General features: G+C 33.4%; 1 protein-coding gene across 1 annotated transcript in view; it reads right to left on the reverse strand.

Moving 5' to 3' along the window:
* Positions 1-23,757, reverse strand: part of CarT (Carcinine transporter) — a 757,984-nt gene that overhangs the window by 38,216 nt on the left and 696,011 nt on the right. The gene's annotated exons all lie outside the window — the stretch shown is intronic.

Here is a 23,757-nt window from a genome sequence, read left to right on the forward strand (position 1 = left end):
AGTATTTCTTATTTGCTCTTCAGAGCGAATTTTGTGGATCTTGCCGCCTATCAGATATATGTTAAACAGTATTTAAAACTTGTATAATTCAGTCCGTCCGGGTGTTAAAAGTTTGACCAAGGTGCTGCTCTCTTTCACTGTAATTCCTTGTAAAACCTTGCTATGACTCCTTTCCTGTTCGGTGTATAGGTACTATGGTATACTGGTGCGCATATATATATGTGTTTGCTCTCCACTTTATATAATAATACTTACACTATATAACTAATACACTAAAATTAGTTTGAATAAAGCACTTTGCTGGTAAAGAAATCTAGTTTAACTGAAACTACAACCACAGTGTACTGATATTTATTATACTCTTGCAACATGTTGCTTCAGAGTATAATAGTTTTGTGATGGTATATTTTTGTACACACACTTTACGTACCTTTGTATACATATATATTACTTAGCTATTCACTATACATAATATCTAGTTATATTTATAGTTTAGAAATACGTTGTTTATTTCATTGTTTTGAAATTAAGTGCTCGGGAAACCCTCAGTAAATTGCTTTTGTTTAACGCTTTATAAAACAGAGGAATCTATGGTACCTATTTTGAAAGGTCTGCCCATGTAGGCTAAATTAACAATAACTTATATATAATTGAGTATGGTATACACACATGTAGAGCAGGCATGTAGATTTTCTTAATATCTAAACCTTTCATAAGCTGCCAAAGGCGCTGGGTAAATCCCAAAATGTACTTAAATGTAATTTTCTTGAGTTTACAGTTCACCTTATGACCTTCGTATTAAAATGTGTCGCAAAACTGAAATAATAGATAATAGCATTTTAACCGATGGGGTCGCAGTTTATCTATTACCACATAGAAAAGATCTTTAGCCCTTTTGATACTACACTACTAATATTTATCTCACGCGATTTTTTCTATAAAGATATTTTTCCTCTATTCAAAGTCCAGCACTCTAAGAAACTTTTTTACATTGTTGTCTGGTACAATATATTTTGTTATAAGTTCAACATGATGGCTGAGAAAATATACTTACCCACTGATTATCACCAAATATTAGAAAAAATATATGTATATAGAAATCTTTATCTATCTCGATTAGTTTTAGGTGATGCAAACAACCGTTTGGTGAACAAAACTATACTCTGTTGCAACATGTTGCGAAAGTATAAAAATGTTGCCAAAGAATTCAACATTCATTATTCGATATTATTTGGTATCTTATTAACTTATGTTATTGATCATAGATTTATTGTATTTAGTTTCAATATTATTTTTTTCTCTGAAATGTTAACTTTAATAAAAAGAAGCTATTTAACTCAAACATAATAGGTATATGTGATATAAACTGAACCAAAGGGGTTAGATTTAATATGTGGGGTATATGAGGTTGCTGTTGTACCAAAGGAGCGCAAATCAGTATATTAGGGTTATAAGGTTTAAACAAAGGTCTAGACCAATTTCATTCATATGCAGCGATATACATTATTTTTAAGAAAAACTGTCCAATTAAATTCATTAAATTATCAAATCAACGAAAAAAATTATACCATAAGTAATAGTATACCGTTCAGGTGGAAAGACGGAAATCATAAATATATTGGGGAAAGAGAAAGATATTAATGTTGACATTGCTCAGCTATACTCGAGAACATATTTTGAAGCAATTTTGTATATAAAAAAAATAGTAATACCAGAGAATGTTAATGAATAGAGAAGGAGCAAATGTTAAATGAAATCTTTTTGAGTACTAATTTGTAATTCCACATGAGGGAACATCGAAAAATAAGACTTCGAAAGAGAAAAATACACCACACAATATGCGAAATGCTATAAATAGACACAACGAATATTCCTATATGAAAAATCGTTGCGTATACCTATTTAGATTTATGTTTTCAATTTCTATGATATGACAAATTTATAATTATGAAAAGCCTTCTGAATTAAAAGTCTGTATTACCGGTATCAGAGAATGTTAATGAATAGAGAAGGAGCAAATGTTAAATGAAATCTTTTTGAGTACTAATTTGTAGTTCCAGATGAGGGAACATCGAAAAATATTATTTCGAAAAAGAAAAATACACCACGCAATGTGCGAAATGCTATAAATAGACACAACGAATATTCCTAAATGAAAAATCGTTGCGCATACCTATTTAGATTTATGTTTTCAATTTCTATGATATGACAAATTTATAATTATGAAAAGCCTTCTGAATTAAAAATCTGTATTACGGGTGAAAACCCCAGAATTCATAATAAAATAAACATTTATTAAGCAATTTTTCCAACTTATGTATGTGCGCTGCGTGAGTGATTGCTTATTAAACAAAGGATAACAATAAAACGGTGGCTAAGCGGCCGCGTTTCCACTTTTGTGGTGGCTGAGGTCGTCAGCGGGAAGGGGTTAAGCACAATCCGAATACGAGCCTATACGTTCGAATCCTAAAACTGAAATTTTATTTAATTTTTTTATTTTATTAATTGGAGTCTAAGCATATCATAATTCAATTTCTTTAATAGCATATTTTACTTCCTGAGATAATTAAAATATATCAGGAAAATATAATATGTTCATATGTTTAGGTTTATTGAATATTTCCTTATTATGCGTATTTACACAAATGTGATAATCACACATACATTCTTAAATACACGTACGCTGATGCTTGCTTCTTCTTGCCGCGCACAAGCAATGACTTTTGTCTACGCTTTTTGCTTTTTGCGAGTTGAACGATCGCAGGCAAGGAGGGATTGGGGCGCACTGCCACATAATTATTTCAGATATATATTTTATTTATCGAATTTAGTTTAAAAACGATTATAGGTATGAATTTATTGGTATATATATATATATATATATATATAATATATATTATATTACGAAAATAATTCATAAATGCATTAGTATTTTTCAATACAAATTAAGCAACATATCAATATATTATGAGCCCTCACTTGACACGCCTATGTGCATGGTGGCAAGCCAACGAAATAACGGCGAGTTCGCGCGGACATTGTGTTGTTGAAAAAAACCAAATGACGACTTTGCCGACAAACATACATATTTATATACATACGTACAAATGAGCTCGCATACATATTGACGCCAAATTTTTCGCATCGTCGCGGAGTTGACAAAATTTGCTTCAATCGACAATTTTGCGACAATGTCGATCGGCTATGTTGTCTCGTTTGTCCTTTTTGCAGTGGTTTGCTATTGAAAGTTGACTTATGCTCTTTTGAAATATTGCGATTACCAATTGGGCTGCATTTTCATAGCGTCGTATTTAGATAAAATGGGCTAAATCGAAAAACTATGAAACAATGATCATAAGTAAACATATAAAAGTACTATATGGACTGTGCTTAGAATATATAGAAGTAGTTAATGATTTCATATGAATGTCAATTTGATATAAATTTTATAATTTAATGCCATAAATAGTGCATAATATGAAAAAATATAAATATTATTTAAACTCGCTAATAGGTCATGTTGCCAATTCTCCTTTCTGAAGTGAACATCAGACAAATTCTTCAATTTCTGATTTTTAGCAAATGTTGTGAGGAAGCAGCTTGTGGACATACAAATGCGAGGGGGATGGTAGGATTTTCAGTGGTGGCTGTCAAATTGTAAAATTGAATTTTTCTCGTTCATGGTGCTGCTTGTATAGCAGACTTGTTTATTGCAACGTGAAATATTTTGCCTAAGTTCGAATCCTATCATATTTTTATATACTATTTTTTATTTTTATAACCCTTTTTTATTAAATGATATTTAAATTCTATTTTCATATTATTTCCCTGATTATTAATATTTTCCTATCAGAAGTCAATTTCTTTCGTTTTTATTATTTCAATTTTTGTTTATGCGCATATCAAAGAACATCTGTGCATATGTATGTGTATACATTTTGCTTATAGAGTGGTGTAGTTTGTTTCGTACCCTGATAGTTGTGGTGAAATTTTATTTTCGAACTTGCGCGTTTTCGATGTTCCTTCATCGTAATTAACATTTTAGAACAGCTAACATTTGCCAGAGAACGTAAATGAATAGAGAAGGAGCAAATGTTAAATGAAATCTTTTTGAGTACTAATTTGTAGTTCCAGATGAGGGAACATCGAAAAATATAACTTCGAAAAATAAAAATACACCACGCAATGTGCGAAATGCTATAAATAGACACAACGGATATTCCTAAATGAAAAATCGTTGCGCATACCTATTTAGATTTATGTTTTCAATTTCTATGAAATGACAAATTTATAATTATGAAAAGCCTTCTTAAAAATCTGTATTACCGGTAAAAACCCCAGAATTCATAATAAAATAAACATTTAATAGGCTATTTTTCCAACTTATGTATGTATGTGCGTTATGTGAGCAATTGATTGCTTATTAAACAAAGGATAACAATAAAACGGTGGCTAAGCGGCCGCGTTTCCACTTTTGTGGTGGCTGAGGTCGTAAGCGGGAAGGGGTTAAGCACAATCCGAATACGAACCTATACGTTCGAATCCTAAAACTCATGAAACTGAAATTTTATTTAATTTTTTATTTCATTAATTGGAATCTAAGCATATCATAATTCAATTACTTTAATAGCATATTTAACTTCCTAATATAATTAAAATTTTTCAGGAAAATATGTTCATATGTTTGGGTTTATTGCATATTCCTTTATTTATGCGTATTTACACAAATGTGATAATCACGCATACATTCTTAAATACACGTACGCTGATGCTTGCTTCTTCTTGCCCCGCACAAGCAATGACTTTTGTCTACGCTTTTTGCTTTTTGCGAGTTGAACGATCGCAGGCAAGGAGGGATTGGGGCGCACTGCCACATAATTATTTCAGATATATATTTTATTTATCGAATTTAGTTTAAAAACTATTATAGGTATGAATATATGTGTATTTATAATATATATTATATTACGAAAATAATTCATAAATGCATCAGTATTTTTCAATACAAAATAAGCAACATAATAATAACTAAGAGTCTTCAGTTAGAACGCCTCTGTGTATAGTGGCAAGCCAACGAAATAACGGCGAGTTCGCGCAGACATTGTGTTGTTGAAAGTAACCAAATTACGATTTTGTCGACAAACATACATATATACATATGAGCTCGCATACATATTGACGCCGAATTTTGCGCATCGTGGCGGAGTTGACAAAATTTGTTTCAATCAACAATTTTACGACAATGTTGATCGGCTATGTTGTCTCGTTTGTCCTTTTTGCAGGGCTTTGCTGTTGAAAAATTACTTATGCTCTTTTGAAATATTGCGATTACCGATTGGGCTGCATTTTCATAGCGTCGTATTTGAATAAAATGGGCAAAATCGACAAACTATGAAATAATGATAATAAGTAAACATATAAAAGTACTATATGGACTGTGCTTAGAATATATAGAAGTAGTTAATGATTTCATATGAATGGCAATTTAATATAAATTTTGTAATTTAATGCCATAAATAGTGCATAATATGCAAAAATATAAATATTATTTAAACTCGCTAATAGGTCATGTTGCCAATTCTCCTTTCTGAAGTGAACATCAGACAAATTCTTTAATTTCTGATTTTTAGCAAATGTTGTGAGGAAGCAGCTTGTGGGCAACATACAAATGCGAGGGGGATGGTAGGATTTTCAGTGATACAAATTGTAAAATTGAAATTTTGCTGATTCTTCAATTTCATTCATTTTTATTTTTGCGCATTTGCGGTAGGAATTCTATATGAAAACCAAATGTGGTTTACCAGGCGCACAGAAAAAATAGCGCGGCGCAGAGTTATGAACGAGCGAACTTTGCTTTGAAGCAGACGCACGTTCCTTATGAATGAATTTGTTGTCGTTGTAATATGAAATACTTAGAAAATAAGCCGCGAGTTCGCTTGAATATTATTGGCCGATGGTGGTGCGTCTACGTTTTTTTGTCACTTGCGCGATTGTTTGATTTTATGCGAAAGACATATTGAGGGACATACATATGTATATGTACATATGTGTTCATATATGGAAATATATTTGGACATGCGAATGAAGGAAGGCAATTTCAAGAATATTCACATATAGACATATGAACATTGAAGCAAGTAAACAACAATAGCTGTTTGAGTTCACAGATTAGACGAAGAAGCATGAATATCGTCTGTGGTGCTGCTTGTATAGCACACTTCCTTATTGCAATGAAATGCTTTGCCTAAGTTCAAATCCTATCATATTTTTATATGCTATTTTTTATTTTTAATAACCCTTTTTTATTGAATGATATTTTAATTCTATTTTTATATTATTTCCCTCACGATTTATATTTTCTTGTCGGAAGTCAATTACTTTCGTTTTTATTATTTCAATTTTTGTTTATGCGCATATCAAAGAACATCTGTGCATATGCATGTGTATACATTTTGCTTATAGAGTGGTGTAGTTCGTTTCGTACCCTGATAGTTGTGGTGAAATTTTATTTTCCAATTTGCACGTTTTCGATGTTCCTCCATCGTAATTAACATTTTAGTACTGCTAACATTTGCTCCTTCTCTATTCATTTACGTTCTCTGGTTTCGTACCCTGATAGTTGTGGTGAAATTTTATTTTCCAATTTGCGCGTTTTCGATGTTCCTCCATCGTAATTAACATTTTAGTACTGCTAACATTTGCTCCTTCTCTATTCATTTACGTTCTCTGCATTTGCTCCTTCTCTATTCATTAACATTCTCTGGTAATACTCACTGACCGACATATTCGGCATAAAACTGGTTAGAATAACGAAAAGCATTATAAGTAGTATATGGAAGTTGAGGGCAGTGTTAACCCGATTTTATCAATTTTTGCCAATACCACATACTACTACCATGCCACAGACTAATAAAATGCTCCCACTGTTTCATTAAGGCACCTCACATACCATCCCTAATCATATGGAGTAAAGTCAGACGAATGTTCGAAAATCCTAATAAATAGTTACATGGGGGCTAAGGAAAATTTTCACCCGATTTGTTATGAGTAAAACACGCTCTCTCATTTTCATTGAGATAACTCACATATGCGGTATAAAGTCACGCGGAAGTTCAAAAATATTTATATTAGATATATGAGGGCTACAAGAACTATTGATCCGATTCAACCCATTTTTGAAACAAAGACATACTATTATCGATAGTTTCATTTATTTATTATATTATATGAATTTCAATTATATAGCTTACACAATGGCCGATATTTACGGTAAAAAGTCAACTATAGGTACTGGGGTCCACATATTCAGTACCTAGGGGCTTGAACAGTTTTGGTTCGATTTGGAGAATTTTTGGTCACAAGGTGGCATACTTTAAACGTATTATTTACGCAAAGTTTTACGCCGATATAGTCATTGTTGCTTGCTTTGCATAGTGGAAAGTGAAAGAATCAAGTGGAATATAAAATGGTGTTTTATGGCACTATAACATAGAAATATGAAAATAATGTCATGTACCGAATTTGGCTGTAATCGGTTAAGCGGATCCCAAGATATGGGTTTTCACTTAAAAGTGGGCGGTGCCACGCCCACAGACTAATTTTGAACGCGGTTCTTATAAAGTCATCTCATACCATCCTAGAGATAAAATTGAATGTCTCTGACTTGTTTAGTGCTTGGTTTATCGCGCTTTTAGTATTTTTTAACAGTACCGTTTTATAGGTATTAGGCGGGGTTGTCACCCGATTTTACCCATTTTCACACTGCGATATATTATATAAAAGAGCGAAAATTTACAAGATAAACCCATCAAGGAGAAAACTCCCGTTTGCAACATTAAAGTAAATGTGTATTTAAAAATACAAACATACATATATTACCAGAGAATGTTAATGAATAGAGAAGGAGCAAATGTTAGCTGTTCTAAAATGTTAATTACGATCAGAGAACGTAAATGAATAGAGAAGGAGCAAATGTTAGCAGTACTAAAATGTTAATTACGATGGAGGAACATCGAAAACGCGCAAATTGGAAAATAAAATTTCACCACAACTATCAGGGTACGAAACGAACTACACCACTCTATAAGCAAAATGTATATACATACATATGCACAGATGTTCATTGGTATGCGCATAGACAAAAATTGAAATAATAAAAACGAAAGTAATTGACCTCCGACAAGAAAATATAAATAATGAGGGAAATAATACTAAAATAGAATTCAAATATCATTTAATAAAAAAGAGTTATAAAAATAAAAAATAGTATAATATATAAAAATATGATAGGATTTGAACTTAGGCAAAACATTTCATTGCAATAAGGAAGTGTGCTATACAAGCAGCACCACAGATGATATTAGAACATATTTGTCTAATCTGTGAACTCAAACAACTATTGTTGTCTATATGTGAATATTCTCGAAATTGCCTTCCTTCATTCGCATGTCCAAATATATTTGCATATATGTACACATATGTACATATGTATGTCCCTCAATATGTCTTTCGCAAAGAATCAAACATTCGCGCAAGTGACAAAAAAACGTAGACGCACCATCATCGGCCAATAATATTCAAGCGAACTCGCGGCTTATTTTCTAAGTATTTCATATTATAACGACAACAAATTCATTCATAAGGAACGTGCGTCTACTTCAAAGCAAAGTGCGCTCGTTCATAACTCTGCGCCGCGCTATTTTTTCTGTGCGCCTGGTAAGCCAAATTTGGTTTTCATATAGAATTGCTACGCATATGCGAAATAAGAATGAACGAGAAAAATTCAATTTTACAATTTGACAGCCACCACTGAAAATCCTACCATCCCCTTCGCATTTGTATGTCCACAAGCTGCTTCCTCACAACATTTGCTAAAAATCAGAAATTGAAGAATTTGTCTGATGTTCACTTCAAAAAGGAGAATTGGCAACATGACCTCTTAGCGAGTTTAAATAATATTTATATTTTTGCATATTATGCACTATTTATGGCATTAAATTACAAAATTTATATTAAATTGCCATTCATATGAAATCATTAACTACTTCTATATACTCTAAGCACACTGCATATAGTACTTTTATATGTTTACTTATTATCATTGTTTCATAGTTTTTCGATTTAGCCCCCATTTTATCTAAATACGACGCTATGAAAATGCAGCCCAATTGGTAATCGCAATATTTCAAAAGAGCATAAGTCAACTTTCAATAGCAAACCACTGCAAAAAGGACAAACGAGACAACATAGCCGATCGACATTGTCGTAAAATTGTTGATTGAAACAAATTTTGTCAACTCCGCCACGATGCGCAAAATTCGGCGTCAATATGTATGCGAGCTCATATGTATATATGTATGTTTGTCGACAAAATCGTCATTTGGTTACTTTCAACAACACAATGTCTGCGCGAACTCGCCGTTATTTCGTTGGCTTGCCACTATACACAGAGGCGTTCTAACTGAGGACTCTTAGTATATTATTATGTTGCTTAATTTGTATTGAAAAATACTGATGCATTTATGAATTATTTTCGTACTATAATATATATTATACATATATATAAATACACATAAACTCATACCTATAATCGATTTTAAGCTAAATTCGATAAATAAAATATATATCTGAAATAATTATGTGGCTGTGCGCCCCAATCCCTCCTTGCCAGCGATCGTTCAACTCGCAAAAAGCAAAAAGCGTAGACAAAAGTCATTGCTTGTGCGGGGCAAGAAGAAGCAAGCATCAGCGTACGTGTATTTAAGAATGTATGTGTGATTATCACATTTGTGTAAATACGCATAATAAGGAAATATTCAATAAACCTAATCATATGAACATATTTTCCTGATAAATTTTAATTATATTAGGAAGTAAAATATGCTATTAAAGAAATTTAATTATGATATGCTTAGACTCCAATTAATAAAATAAAAAAATTAAGTAAAAATTTTAGTTTTATGTATTTTACGATTCGAACGTATATGCTCGTATTCGGATTGAGCTTAACTCCTTCACGCCTACGACCTAAGCCACTATTTAAATGGAAACGCGGCCGCTTAGCCACTGTTTTATTGTTATCTTTTGTTCAATAAGCAATTACTCACTCAACGCACATACATAAGTTGGAAAACTATGTATACGCAACGTTTTTTCATATAGGAATATTCGTTGTGTCTATTTATAGCATTTCGCATATTGTGTGGTGTATTTTTCTTTTTCGAAGTTATATATTTCGATGTTCCCTCATCTGGAACTACAAATTAGTACTCAAAAAGATTTCATTTAACATTTGCTCCTTCTCTATTCATTTACGTTCTCTGTTACGATGAAGGAACATCGAAAACGCGCAAGTTCGAAAATAAAATTTCACCACAACTATCAGGGTACGAAACAAACTACACCACTCTATAAGCAAAATGTATACACATACATATGCACAGATGTTCTTTGATATGCGCATAAACAAAAATTGAAATAATAAAAACGAAAGAAATTGACTTCTGACAGGAAAATATTAATAATCAGGGAAATAATATGAAAATAGAATTTAAATATCATTTAATAAAAAAGGGTTATAAAAATAAAAAATAGTATATAAAAATATGATAGGATTCGAGCTTAGGCAAAATATTTCACGTTGCAATAAACAAGTCTGCTATACAAGCAGCACCACAGACAATATTCAAACTCTTATGTCTAATCTGTGAACTCAAACGGCTATGGTTGTTTACTTGCTTCAATGTTCATATGTCTATATGTGAATATTCTTGAAATTGCCTTCCTTCATTCGCATGTCCAAATATATCTGCATATATGTACATATGTATGTCCCTCAATATGTCTTTCGCAAAGAATCAAACATTCGCGCAAGTGACAAAAAAACGTAGACGCACCATCATCGGCCAATAATATTCAAGCGAACTCGCGGCTTATTTTCTAAGTATTTCATATTACAACGACAACAAATTCATTCATAAGGAACGTGCGTCTACTTCAAAGCAAAGTGCGCTCGTTCATAACTCTGCGCCGCGCTATTTTTTCTGTGCGCCTGGTAAGCCAAATTTGGTTTTCATATAGAATTGCTACGCATATGCGAAATAAGAATGAACGAGAAAAATTCAATTTTACAATTTGACAGCCACCACTGAAAATCCTACCATCCCCCTCGCATTTGTATGTCCACAAGCTGCTTCCTCACAACATTTGCTAAAAATCAGAAATTGAAGAATTTGTCTGATGTTCACTTCAGAAAGGAGAATTGGCAACATGACCTATTAGCGAGTTTAAATAATATTTATATTTTTTCATATTATGCACTATTTATGGCATTAAATTATAAAATTTATATCAAATTGACATTCATATGAAATCATTAACTACTTCTATATATTCTAAGCACAGTCCATATAGTACTTTTATATGTTTACTTATTATCATTGTTTCATAGTTTTTCGATTTAGCCCATTTTATCTAAATACGACGCTATGAAAATGCAGCCCAATTGGTAATCGCAATATTTCAAAAGAGCATAAGTCAACTTTCAATAGCAAACCACTGCAAATAGGACAAACGACACAACATAGCCGATCAACATTGTCGCAAAATTGTCGATTGAAACAAATTTTGTCAACTCCGCGACGATGCGAAAAATTTGGCGTCAATATGTATGCGAGCTCATTTGTACGTATGTATATAAATATGTATGTTTGTCGGCAAAGTCGTCATTTGGTTTTTTTCAACAACACAATGTCCGCGCGAACTCGCCGTTATTTCGTTGGCTTGCCACCATGCACATAGGCGTGTCAAGTGAGGGCTCATAATATATTGATATGTTGCTTAATTTGTATTGAAAAATACTAATGCATTTATGAATTATTTTCGTAATATAATATATATTATATATATATATATATATATATACCAATAAATTCATACCTATAATCGTTTTTAAACTAAATTCGATAAATAAAATATATATCTGAAATAATTATGTGGCAGTGCGCCCCAATCCCTCCTTGCCTGCGATCGTTCAACTCGCAAAAAGCAAAAAGCGTAGACAAAAGTCATTGCTTGTGCGGGGCAAGAAGAAGCAAGCATCAGCGTACGTGTATTTAAGAATGTATGTGTGATTATCACATTTGTGTAAATACGCATAATAAGGAAATATTCAATAAACCTAAACATATGAACATATTATATTTTCCTGATATATTTTAATTATCTCAAGAAGTAAAATATGCTATTAAAGAAATTGAATTATGATATGCTTAGACTCCAATTAATAAAATAAAAAAATTAAATAAAATTTCAGTTTTAGGATTCGAACGTAGAGGCTCGTATTCGGATTGTGCTTAACCCCTTCCCGCTGACGACCTCAGCCACCACAAAAGTGGAAACGCGGCCGCTTAGCCACCGTTTTATTGTTATCCTTTGTTTAATAAGCAATTACTCACGCAGCGCACATACATAAGTTGGAAAAATTGCTTAATAAATGTTTATTTTATTATGAATTCTGGGGTTTTCACCCGTAATACAGATTTTTAATTCAGAAGGCTTTTCATAATTATAAATTTGTCATATCATAGAAATTGAAAACATAAATCTAAATAGGTATGCGCAACGATTTTTCATTTAGGAATATTCGTTGTGTCTATTTATAGCATTTCGCACATTGCGTGGTGTATTTTTCTTTTTCGAAATTATATTTTTCGATGTTCCCTCATCTGGAACTACAAATTAGTACTCAAAAAGATTTCATTTAACATTTGCTCCTTCTCTATTCATTAACATTCTCTGATATTACTAATATCTCGCTATACATACATATATTCCGCATAACTATATAACGTGACATACAAATATACTTAAATTTTAAGAAAATTAACTGCGGTAAATTATTTTCCTTTTCGCGGTCTCTTAATACTCGGAATATATATACTTGTACACACGCATTTATACATACATACGGTAAAAGAGTACTCGGTCAAACATACGAGTACACACGGAAATTGGAAACGTTCTTTTTTTTTAAATTTTATTCGAAACTCTTATTTACTTCAAAGAGTCTTCTCTACAAAACATATAACTACATACATACTAGAAGATTTGTGAAATTTCATCAGTTTACACTGATAAACTTTTTATTTAATTTAACACATCTTTTAAATGAGCTCAGTCTCCAAAGATTCTAAAACCACTCATTTGTTAAAAGTTCCAAAAATGATTTCTGACGAAAATAGTCCATATACACCTGCAGAAGCTACAGAAGCAAGGTCCACAAAACAAAACAGGATGGAAGATATTTCATACAGCAATTTCCGAAAGTGACAGCCTAATACGATACTGGACTCAATTCTCATCTTGAAGACTGAGGACAATTTTGAATCTGTCTTAGAAATGAAAAAAGAAAATCTTGACAATTTATGGACACGTCTTCAAGCTGCATATGACGCAATCGTAGAAGCTGACGAATCAGATTTACCAGAAAACTGCTTAAACCAGTTTGAAGAAACTAAAGCAATGTTCTGATCAACTAAAGCTAATTAAAGCAATTGCACCTGCTGCACATCAGCTAGTAGAACTGCCACAAGTACAAAGTCAAGAGGCAAGTTCAAGCATCCATCTCAAGGTGCCCGCAGGTGACACATAAGTCTTTCCTGGTGGTTATGAACAAAAGCCGTCCTTCCAGGACATGTTTACTGCCGTTTACATAAACCATCCTAAATTATGAAATGCACAAAAATTGTATCACCTCCGATACAAAACGAAAGGTCAAGCAGGCGGCATAGTCAAACAGTTCGTACTAAATGACGGTAATCTCAATTTGGCTTGGGAAGCTCTGAAAGCAAGATACGAAAATAAAAGAATATTGGACGATAAACAAATATCGATATTAATGAACTTCAAAAATTCAAAAGGAAACAAGTGAAGAATTTATGAAACTTCAATCCACTGTTTCAAATTGTTTGTTTGCACATGGCAACAAATGAAAGTTTTCTTAACTTCTCAATACGAAATCACAGAAAAGGTAGACAAAAAAATAGTCAGAGCGAAAAGCGTTCAACACGGCTTAAATAGAAGCTTCAATAGACCTCAAGCCAGTAGAAACAACAATTTAAATAGAAGCTTTTTTAAAAATCAGTCGGTTACATCCAAGCAATACAACAAATGTCATGCGAGCTGTCTGTACAGGAGGGCATAAGCTCAATTCTTGCGAGAAATTCAAAAAAATGAATTTTATCGAAAGAAATAATGTCATAAACGACATCATTCCACGGGAGAGAACTGTTTAAGCTTAAGACCTTATTAGAGCAAAGATCATTTATTGCGTCTAGGGCACAAAATAGGCTACAATTGTCAACTAAACTAGCTTATTTTGGAATTACGGAAATGGGAGGAAGAGTAGTCCAAAAGTCAAACCTAATCTGCCCCATTACCCTAACTTCCCCCAAAGCAGAAACACAACTAAAGAAATTTTGGGAGTTAGAAGAGCTCCCCCCCATATCAATCACAATCCCTGAATATCAGTATTGTGAAGACTTTTACAAAGCCACAACTACTATTGTAGATCAGATAATGGTGGGTACGTCGTACGACTACCACTAAAAGAACAATTTTCTAACATACTCGCTTTAGGTCACTCTTGCACCACTGCAGTACAGTAGTTTTTAAGTATGGAAAAAACTTAAATTAAACAAGTAAGGAAGGGCTAAGTTCGGTTATAACCGAACATTTTATACTTTTGCAACGTCAAATGGTATACTCGTTTGAGATTTCTTTGTGGACTGACCGATATTTTCGGTAGAAGGTCAACTATAGGCACTGGGGTTCACATATTCAGAACCTAGGGGCTTGAACAAGTTGGGGGCATACTTTAAACGTATTATTCACGCAAAGTTTTACCCCGATATACCATTGTTGCTTGATTTAAATACTGGAAAGTGAAAAAATCAGATGAAATTTAAAATTTTCATTTTCGCACCATAGCATAGTAATATAAAAATAATGTTATGTACCAAATTTAGTTGAAGCAAGTCACAAGATATAGGTTTTCATCTAAAAGTGGGCGGCGCCACGCCCACTGACTAAGTTTAAACGCGGGTCCTATAAAGTCATCTCATACCATCCTAGGGATGAAATTAAATGTCTCTGGCGTGTCTAGTGCTTTGTTTATCGCGCTTTTATTATTTTTTAACAGTATCGTTATATGGGGATTGGGCGGGGTTGTCACCTGATTTCACCAATTTTCATACTGTAGGTACAGGTGCTAAAACAATTTGCTTAACGGTTTAGAAGATATGCACATTAAACCTATTATCTTTTTAAAAAACATTGAAACTGCATATGCCCCTCCCTAATTTGATCCTGTGTACCAAATAACAGTCTTGTATCTTATTGCGGAGCTTAGTTATGACAATTTATTTGTTTTTGATTAATGGCGTTTTGTGTGCGTGACAGTGGTCCGATTCTGCCCATCTGCAATACCAACCTCTTAAGGTACCAAGAAACATGTGTACCAAGTTTCATAAAGATATCTCAATTGTTATTCAAGTTACAGCTTGCATAGGCGGACGGACAGACAGTCACCCGGATTTCAACTCGTCTCTTCCTCCTGATCATTTATATATAATATATATAACCCTATATCTAACTCGATTAGTTTTAGGTGATACAAACAACCGTTAGGTGAACATAAGTATTATACTCTGTAGCAACAGATTGCGAGAGTATAATAATAATAATAATAACCCCAACGATTACCCTCCTCCCGCCCAACCGACGCGAGGGGCGCAATCCGCATACGTGCGGAATTAGCCGAGTCAGAAAAGGCAGGAGAGTTTTTTAAGTGTTGAGATCTAAAACTGCTCAGCTACAGAAACAAAAATTTCCACAGCTAAGATCTAAAGTTACAATACAATAAATTGTTACATTTTTATTTATTAAGAGAAAACAATTAAGTCTTTTTAATTTTAAAAAGTGAGTCAGATAAGTCAAATGTGCTGGAATGAGAATTAAAATCATGACATATACGGCGCAATGGCTCGTTTAGTTCAAAATTTGATCTACAGGATTTTAGCAGTAAAGGTCTAAACTGCCTCGAAAGGCGAACTGGGATATTAAATTTAATTTCAGACAGGAGAAAAGAACTGCAAACAGTTCCATTCAAAAGTTTCACTAAGAATGTTATGCCAAGCATTTCCTTACGACTAGAAAGTGTAGGTAGATTAATAAGTTTTAAACGACTAGTGTATGGAGGTAGACTTACCCTAACATCCCATCGGAAATGCGCTAAGGCGAAAAGTAAAAATTGTTTTTGAACCGACTCTAACTTGTCAGAATGGATTTGGTAGCTAGGGTTCCATACCACAGAGCCATAATCCAATATAGGTCTAACCAAAGTTGTATAAAGTGTTTTAGTAATATACGGATCTCTAAATTCTTTAGACCAACGTTTAACAAAACAGAGGACAGCTTTTGCTTTTAAGAAGAGGGGTGCACAGATATACGGGAAAAGCACATCGTCTTACATTTATTGAGATTCAATGGCAAATCATTTCTATCACACCATGCAACCAAATTGTTTAAGTCTGTTGGCAACAGACACCTTTCCTCAGTTGAAGTGTATGACTAAAAAAGCCTTACGTCGTCAGCGTATAATAAAATTTTTGAGAATTCTATTACTGAAGAGATAACGATATCTATAAACAACAAGAACAGAATCGGGCCAAGATGACTACCTTGCGGAACACCTGAAGAAACATTAATTGTATCTGAAGGTGTATGCTCAAATATCACTCGTTGTGTTCTATTATAAAGATAGGAAGATACCCATTGACGAAATCTTGGCTGAAAGCCCAGCAGATCAAGTTTATGTATGGGAATCGAGATATTTACTTTATCGAAAGCTAAAGTCTGTTTATATAACATCCGTATGCTTATGTTCCCTAAAACATAATGATACACGGTTTACAAATTCAAGTAAGTTTGTTATAGTCGAATTCCTTTTACGAAATCCTTGCTGAGATGAGGAAATTAACGGAGAAATCGAAAAGGTTATATGGTCAGTGATGATAGCTTCAAAAAGTTTAGGTATAACTGATAGTTTTGCGATACCTCTATAGTTTTCAATGTTGGATCTAAATCCACTTTTATGCAAAGGGATTATAAATGACTGTTTCCATATAGCAGGAAATATACCGTGCTTAAGAGAGGAATTAAATATCCTTGTCAAAGGCAAGTAAATATATTTGGCACTATTTTCAAGGAAGCATGAGGGTATCATGTCTGGGCCATAACTAAAAGATGGTTTTAACTTATTTAAATTAAAAAGGTCGTCTTCTTCAGAAATAATTGGAGCGTTAATTAAAGTATTCGAACACAACACCTGCTGATAAGAAAAAGTTTTGGAAGAATTATTACAGTAGTTTGACTTGAAAAATTCTGCAAACATATTGGATATAATATCATTGTCACTTGAAATGATAGATTTGTATTTCATTGCGGACGGAAATTTGGAAATCCTGCGTTTGGAGTTGACGAAATCATAAAACGATTTTGGATTACTTACAATATTTTTTTTTACTTTATTTAAGTAATTAATATAACATTTTTTGTTTAGGTCAAAATATTGTCGACGCAGAAGAGAATATTTAGAATAGTCGACAAGTGAACCGGTTTTTTGAAAATCTTTAAAGGCTCGAGTTTTTCTGTTTTTCAATTTATATAACTCTTTCGAAAACCACGGACTTATACTTTTGCTTTTATTAACAATTACTATTGGAACATACTTTTCAAATAATTTCATAATAATGTTATTAAAATTAGAGACACTCAATTCAATGTCACCATTATAATTAGGCCATGTTATTGTAGAAAGTTCTGTATTTAATTTTTTAAATTAGCTTTTGCAAAGTTAAACCGAGTACAGAAGCACGAAGTTTGATGATTATTATCCCGTACAATACCTGAGATTTCGACAGATATTTCCAAAGCAGGATGATATGAGTCCTCTGGTAGAACAAGAGGATTACTCTGAATAACGGAACACTTTGCAGAGGTATCAACGTATACTAAATCTAAGCATTTACCAAATTTATTCGGAATCAAATTAATTTGGTTCAGACCCAACTCGGACATTTTTTCGAAAAACTCATTAAAACATGACCGATTGCAAATCGGCACGATATAGTCATCGAAAGGTTTCCACGAAGCCCACGGTAAATTGAAATCACCTAATACAATTATTGAATCTGCATTATTTGCCATCGAGGTAGCACTATTTATTAAAGAAGCATGCTGCATGTATACAGATAAGTCCGAATGGGGTGGTATATAAGATAAGGTTAAATAAATAAAGCAACTATTAACGTATACTCTAATACATTTAAATTCAAATGAGTCGGTCCCTGGAACAAGAATATTTTCAGATGGGATAGAGGAATGCACGGCAAATAGAACACCTCCACCTATTCTATTCAGTCGATCAAATTTAAAAATTTGAAATGCGCTGTTTAAAATCTCATTATCAAAAATGTGAGGTTTTAACCAAGTTTCTGTAAATCCAATTATATGGAAATTAAAATTGGAACTGTTCAAATACAAGTCAGTTAATTTTGTATTAAGACCTCTAACATTTTGATAATAAATGCTTAGCGAATTTCTACCAATCAGTTTTTTATATCGGTGGTTGCTTTTGGTAATTTAACAATGTTTTCCTCAGTTTGACTTCTAAGTTTAGGTTTAAATTCGCGTACAAAAGCCCCAGGTAGCCAGAATGAACTATCTAAGATCTTTTTGAATGTTTCAAGAGATACGTCTATTTTAAACGATGATATACTTCTATCATAATTGAAGTTAAATTTACGGATATTGATATCATCGATTTTTAAACGTGACGAAATGTAAGATTTAATGTCCTCCACCAAGGTATCTTTGGCAAGTCTCGAAATAAATATAGACTTTTTAGGTGGAATAATCAAATTATTAACTAATGCTACTATGTTATTAGGGGGAGCCTCTGGAATTGTGAGACACTTATTACTATTAGATAGAGCTTTAGGGGAATTGAGCTCTTTGGAAGTTGACGGCTTATCACCTTGAGGGCAAGGAGAAGAGAGATTTATTAGGTCATTGGGAGGAGACGTTCTTTTCTGTACAGAAGAACTAAGTGTTACTTCATCGGAAGGACGTTTACGCTTAGGAGCAGGTTTAGAGGATTCGTGAGAATCCTTCAGGCACTTAAAAGATTTGAACAATTTTTCATAGTGCTTAAATTTGTCAGTGAGGGTTACAGGATCACGACCGATCTCATTAAAGCCATTGCGTGTCTCCCTATAATCTTTAAATAGATCGATTTCAATAGATCTACAATTTAAACAGGACCAACGCAATCCCTTACAGTCGAGAATAGAATCTAAGATTCTACCAGTCAGTCCAGCGCATTTAATATGGGCAAGCCCATCACAAAGCCAGCATGAAACGTAGCGATCTGACTCGCCTTTAATGTTACAATTGGGGAAGTTACAAGTCATAATTAATAACAAGAATAAAGATCAAATAAAAGAGTAAGTAGAACAAAATTTAATAGATATATAATAAATTAGTGTGTTAACAAAATATTAATAATAATAAATTCAATTAAGAATAAACGCAAAAATAATAGCAATTTTTTTTTTTTTTATCAAAGTTTAAAACCAGTTTGACACTTTGAAAAAGCAATATAGCGAGCAGTTTTAGAAGCACTGTAACAAATAAAAAGCTAAACGCAACACAGCTGTGAATAAAGACATAAATGAAGATAAATAAAGAAAGACAATAGAATAAAATAAAACAAAATGAAACGAAACGAAAAGCTGACTCGGCACCAAAAATTAGAAAGTTTTAACTTTTTAATGCTGCACAAAACTGAAGAACATTTAATACATATCTTGCAGCTCCGAGTTAAAATCACTAAATATTGAACTAAATCACTAAAAAATCAATTAAAGTTTGAGAAATTTTGCAAAATTAGACACAATAGTTCAGAGCAAAAAAAGTACAACTTTACAGCTTGAAGTGTTGCCACACAATGAGTGATTCACATAATAAGGTGAGCTTAAACCAGAATACGATGGCGTGTTAAAAGAATACCTCCAATTAGATCACATGGAGGAACGAAGCGCAGGCGAAAAAATCATAAACGGCAAATACTACTCATTTTACTTGCCTCATCAGGCAGAAGTAAAGCCAGATAAAAAAACATCAAAAGTCAGAGTGGTCTTCAATGCTTCAGGATCCACCAGCTCAGGAAATTCCCACACTCCAACCAGATTTAATAGTCCTCATATTCAATTGTCGTATATTCAAATACGTATTCAATGGGGACGTTGAGAAAATGTATCGACAAATAGTCATACCTACATAAAGACGACCAAGATTTTCAGCGAATTATTTTCAGTGTTGACAATACTGCCAAGGTACAAGAGGGTGCAAACCGCTGCTCCTTACTACCACCACCCTCAGGTGGAATGGTCCCCGATGGTTAACAGAATCTCCCGAATCTTGGCCGCAATCGCCCATGCGCAATATAATAATATAAGAGTAGTCGCCTATATATTGTATTAAAGTTCATAGAGTGACTTAAAATTAAAATTAAGGGAGTTATCTCAGAGTACCCCCAATGCGATACATTGACGCACTTATAATTGCATAAGGCCAAAGTTGATCTAATCGCATCCACTAACTTACTTTTGCTTCACGCGGAACATCGCCTAATGCAACAAATAGTCCGTCAAGAGTTTTATATTCCAAGACTTAAGCCCAAAATAAATAATTGCATTTTCATGTGCAAGATCTGCACTATGCATAAGCAGAAGATGCGAACCTAGATTATGGCGGCACTTCCAACGGAACGCTGGAACTTCGCTCTGCCTTTCACACTTACAGGGATCGACTTTGCTAGGCCTTTTCAAATAAAGGCGTCCCTGCTAGGGTCGCCCACCATAATGAAAGGCTATGTTGCTCTCTTTGCCTGTTTTGCTACAAAAGCAGTGCACCTCCAGCTATGTAAGAATCTGACTAAGGAGGCTTTTCACGTGGCTTCTGCTCAAAACTAATGATGACAAAACTTTCAATGAAGCCCAAAGAGCCACTAAAAACCAGTTTGTGGTTTTTTTTTGAACGAGTATCACCTGAAATTGTTCAGAAGTATGCTCCTCAAGGCAGTTTATCCCCTTAAGTAGTGCTCATATGGGTGGTTTATGAAAATCAGCTGTAAAAAGCTTCAAATTCCACTTCAAAAAGGTAGCTGGTAATTACAAATTCAATTATGAAGAATTCACTACAATATTAATTCGCATTGGTCGCATGATTTCTCTGATTTCGCCCTCCGGATCGACTCGGAAGGCCAGCAGCTCCTCCTTCATTCAGACCGAGGCGAAATGAGGCATCAACGCGGCGTCGGGAGCTCAGACCATCATACCGTCGATCCACTGGCCTCAGCAGCGTTGTTGCCACGCTGCAAATGAGCGATTGCTAGGCTAGAATTCGCCTAGGGGGACCGTGATGGCTAGATGAGTTACGCCTCCCACTCCACGCACGCCACTGAGAGCCAACACACCACATCAACACAATCCACAAGACAGAAGAAGACACACAAACATACACCACGCGGACCACGCAGACCACCCACACATACACATCACATCACACCACAACTCTACACTACCCAACTATCAAAACGAACTGTCCAAGAGCGAGACCGACGCTTTTTCCTTTTGGACATCAAACCGACCACAGCGTTCGTCATAGTATCACCAGGTAGTGAACAAAATTAATAAATCTGTTTCTTTTTTTTAAATCGTTTTTCTTTCCGAAAGTTAAGTGCCGGTAAGTGGCGATTATTTATTATATTATTATTATTATTTAATAAAAATAATAATAAACAAGTGTACATAAACGAAGTTTTAATAAAAGATTAAAAAGCTTAACAGATATAGTAAATAAAATTTCAAATGTAATAAGAAAAGATGTATTATTAGAAAACTTAATAGTTATAAATTTACAAAATAGAGTAAGACTAGTTAAGGAAGAGTTTAGGAGTTTTAAAATGGAGTTGAATGGGCAAAGCTTCAAATTGTTTATTAATTAATATTAGATAAAAAAGAAAGTGAAATTGCTACAAGTAAAATTAGAAAATAAAATATTGTGTTCGTGAGTCCAATGAGGCACTCCAATTTGCCAAAGTATCATAAAAAATATTATATTTGGATAAGATTCCCTTAACAAAAAAGGAAATCTATGAAAACGTAATTTAAGACCGGTAAAAAATTAAAACTCTGTAATTAATCTAGAATTTAAGCAGATTTAAAAAAAAAAACTATATATGGTATAAAAAATGATTGTGAAAAAAACAATAACATTCGAATTTGAAAAGAAAACCAAATGTATTCCTAAGCTTACAAGTACTCAAAATTCTACATGTGTAACGAGCAACAATCATCATATCCCATTAATTGAAGAGATCGAGTCCGGGGTTAAGAAATATATCTGGAACGCTTTTTATTAAATTCCATTAATGCAGTCCGCTCCACTTGAAAGCGACCATATTAATATCTTATCACTTGAAGCTCTTAACGAATTACAGATTAATAATACGGAAGTAATTTTAACTATTCAGAAACATTTGAAAATTTTAGGATGGTCAATCTCTGTTACCCATAGTCTAATTATCATTTCCATAGCATGCTTAAAATTTTTCTTTAAAAATACAAAAAAAATAAATGTTTGGGAATCTCAAATTCCACACACTAATAACGAGCCTTAGGCGACAATAAGTGTTCAACATTGTGCTGACTCCCCTAAGCCAGTAGCATTAAAAGCTCCCGACAAACCACCAAGACTGAACAATATTCCATTTTTTTAAAAGATTGAGGACAATCAATTTGGGAAAGGAGGAGTTAATTATTAATATATTTATTTGAATAAAGCTCAATCTCCCCTATCGCAATTTAATTACTGACACATGTCCGTTTGTTCCAAATTTGATTATTTACCTTTCTCACTGGTTAACTGAGTTAAGTCACACGATACTAATACACACCACACCTGAGAACACCAACACACTCAGCAAGATGTCACCGCACGACAACACCCCACACCGCCAACCAAAAACAAGGATGGACAACAGGACAGCCTTCATCATTCGCTAAAACATTTTCGCTTATCGTGTACGGGCCTGAGCGCCACATCAACATTCGTTAGTACACTGCGTAGCGTCAATACGAACGCGATCCAGCCTCCGCGCCTACTTTCAACGATTCTGCGCGATACACGATTCAATTATAATACAAACTATTTTATTTTATAATTGATTATTTATCAAAAAACGGATGGTCATTCATTAATTATTATAACGGATGTCAATAATAAAATTTTATTGCGATTGTAAATGCGGTGTTAATATCTTTAAAGGGGTTATTATCCCGGTGGTGTTCACCAAAATAGTGGGCTCACATCTATACACTCACAATATTTACTTAAAGTGCTGATGAAATGTCTGCATTGAATGTACCCCAAATAACTAAAGTTACATTCAATGTGATAATTGCTGTTCGGTAGCTATAATATTAAGTATTTAGTAAGTAAATATTCTATTTATTAACAGTCCGAATAAGAAGACATAGTCTTCCGGCAATATTATAATTCAGAATAAAAAGACATAGAAGACATAGTCTTCTTTTTAATAAGTTAAATAAATATAGAAATAAAATAATTAAT

Source organism: Bactrocera oleae, chromosome 3, assembly GCF_042242935.1.
Source record: "Bactrocera oleae isolate idBacOlea1 chromosome 3, idBacOlea1, whole genome shotgun sequence".
Classification (NCBI taxonomy): Eukaryota; Metazoa; Arthropoda; class Insecta; order Diptera; family Tephritidae; genus Bactrocera; species Bactrocera oleae.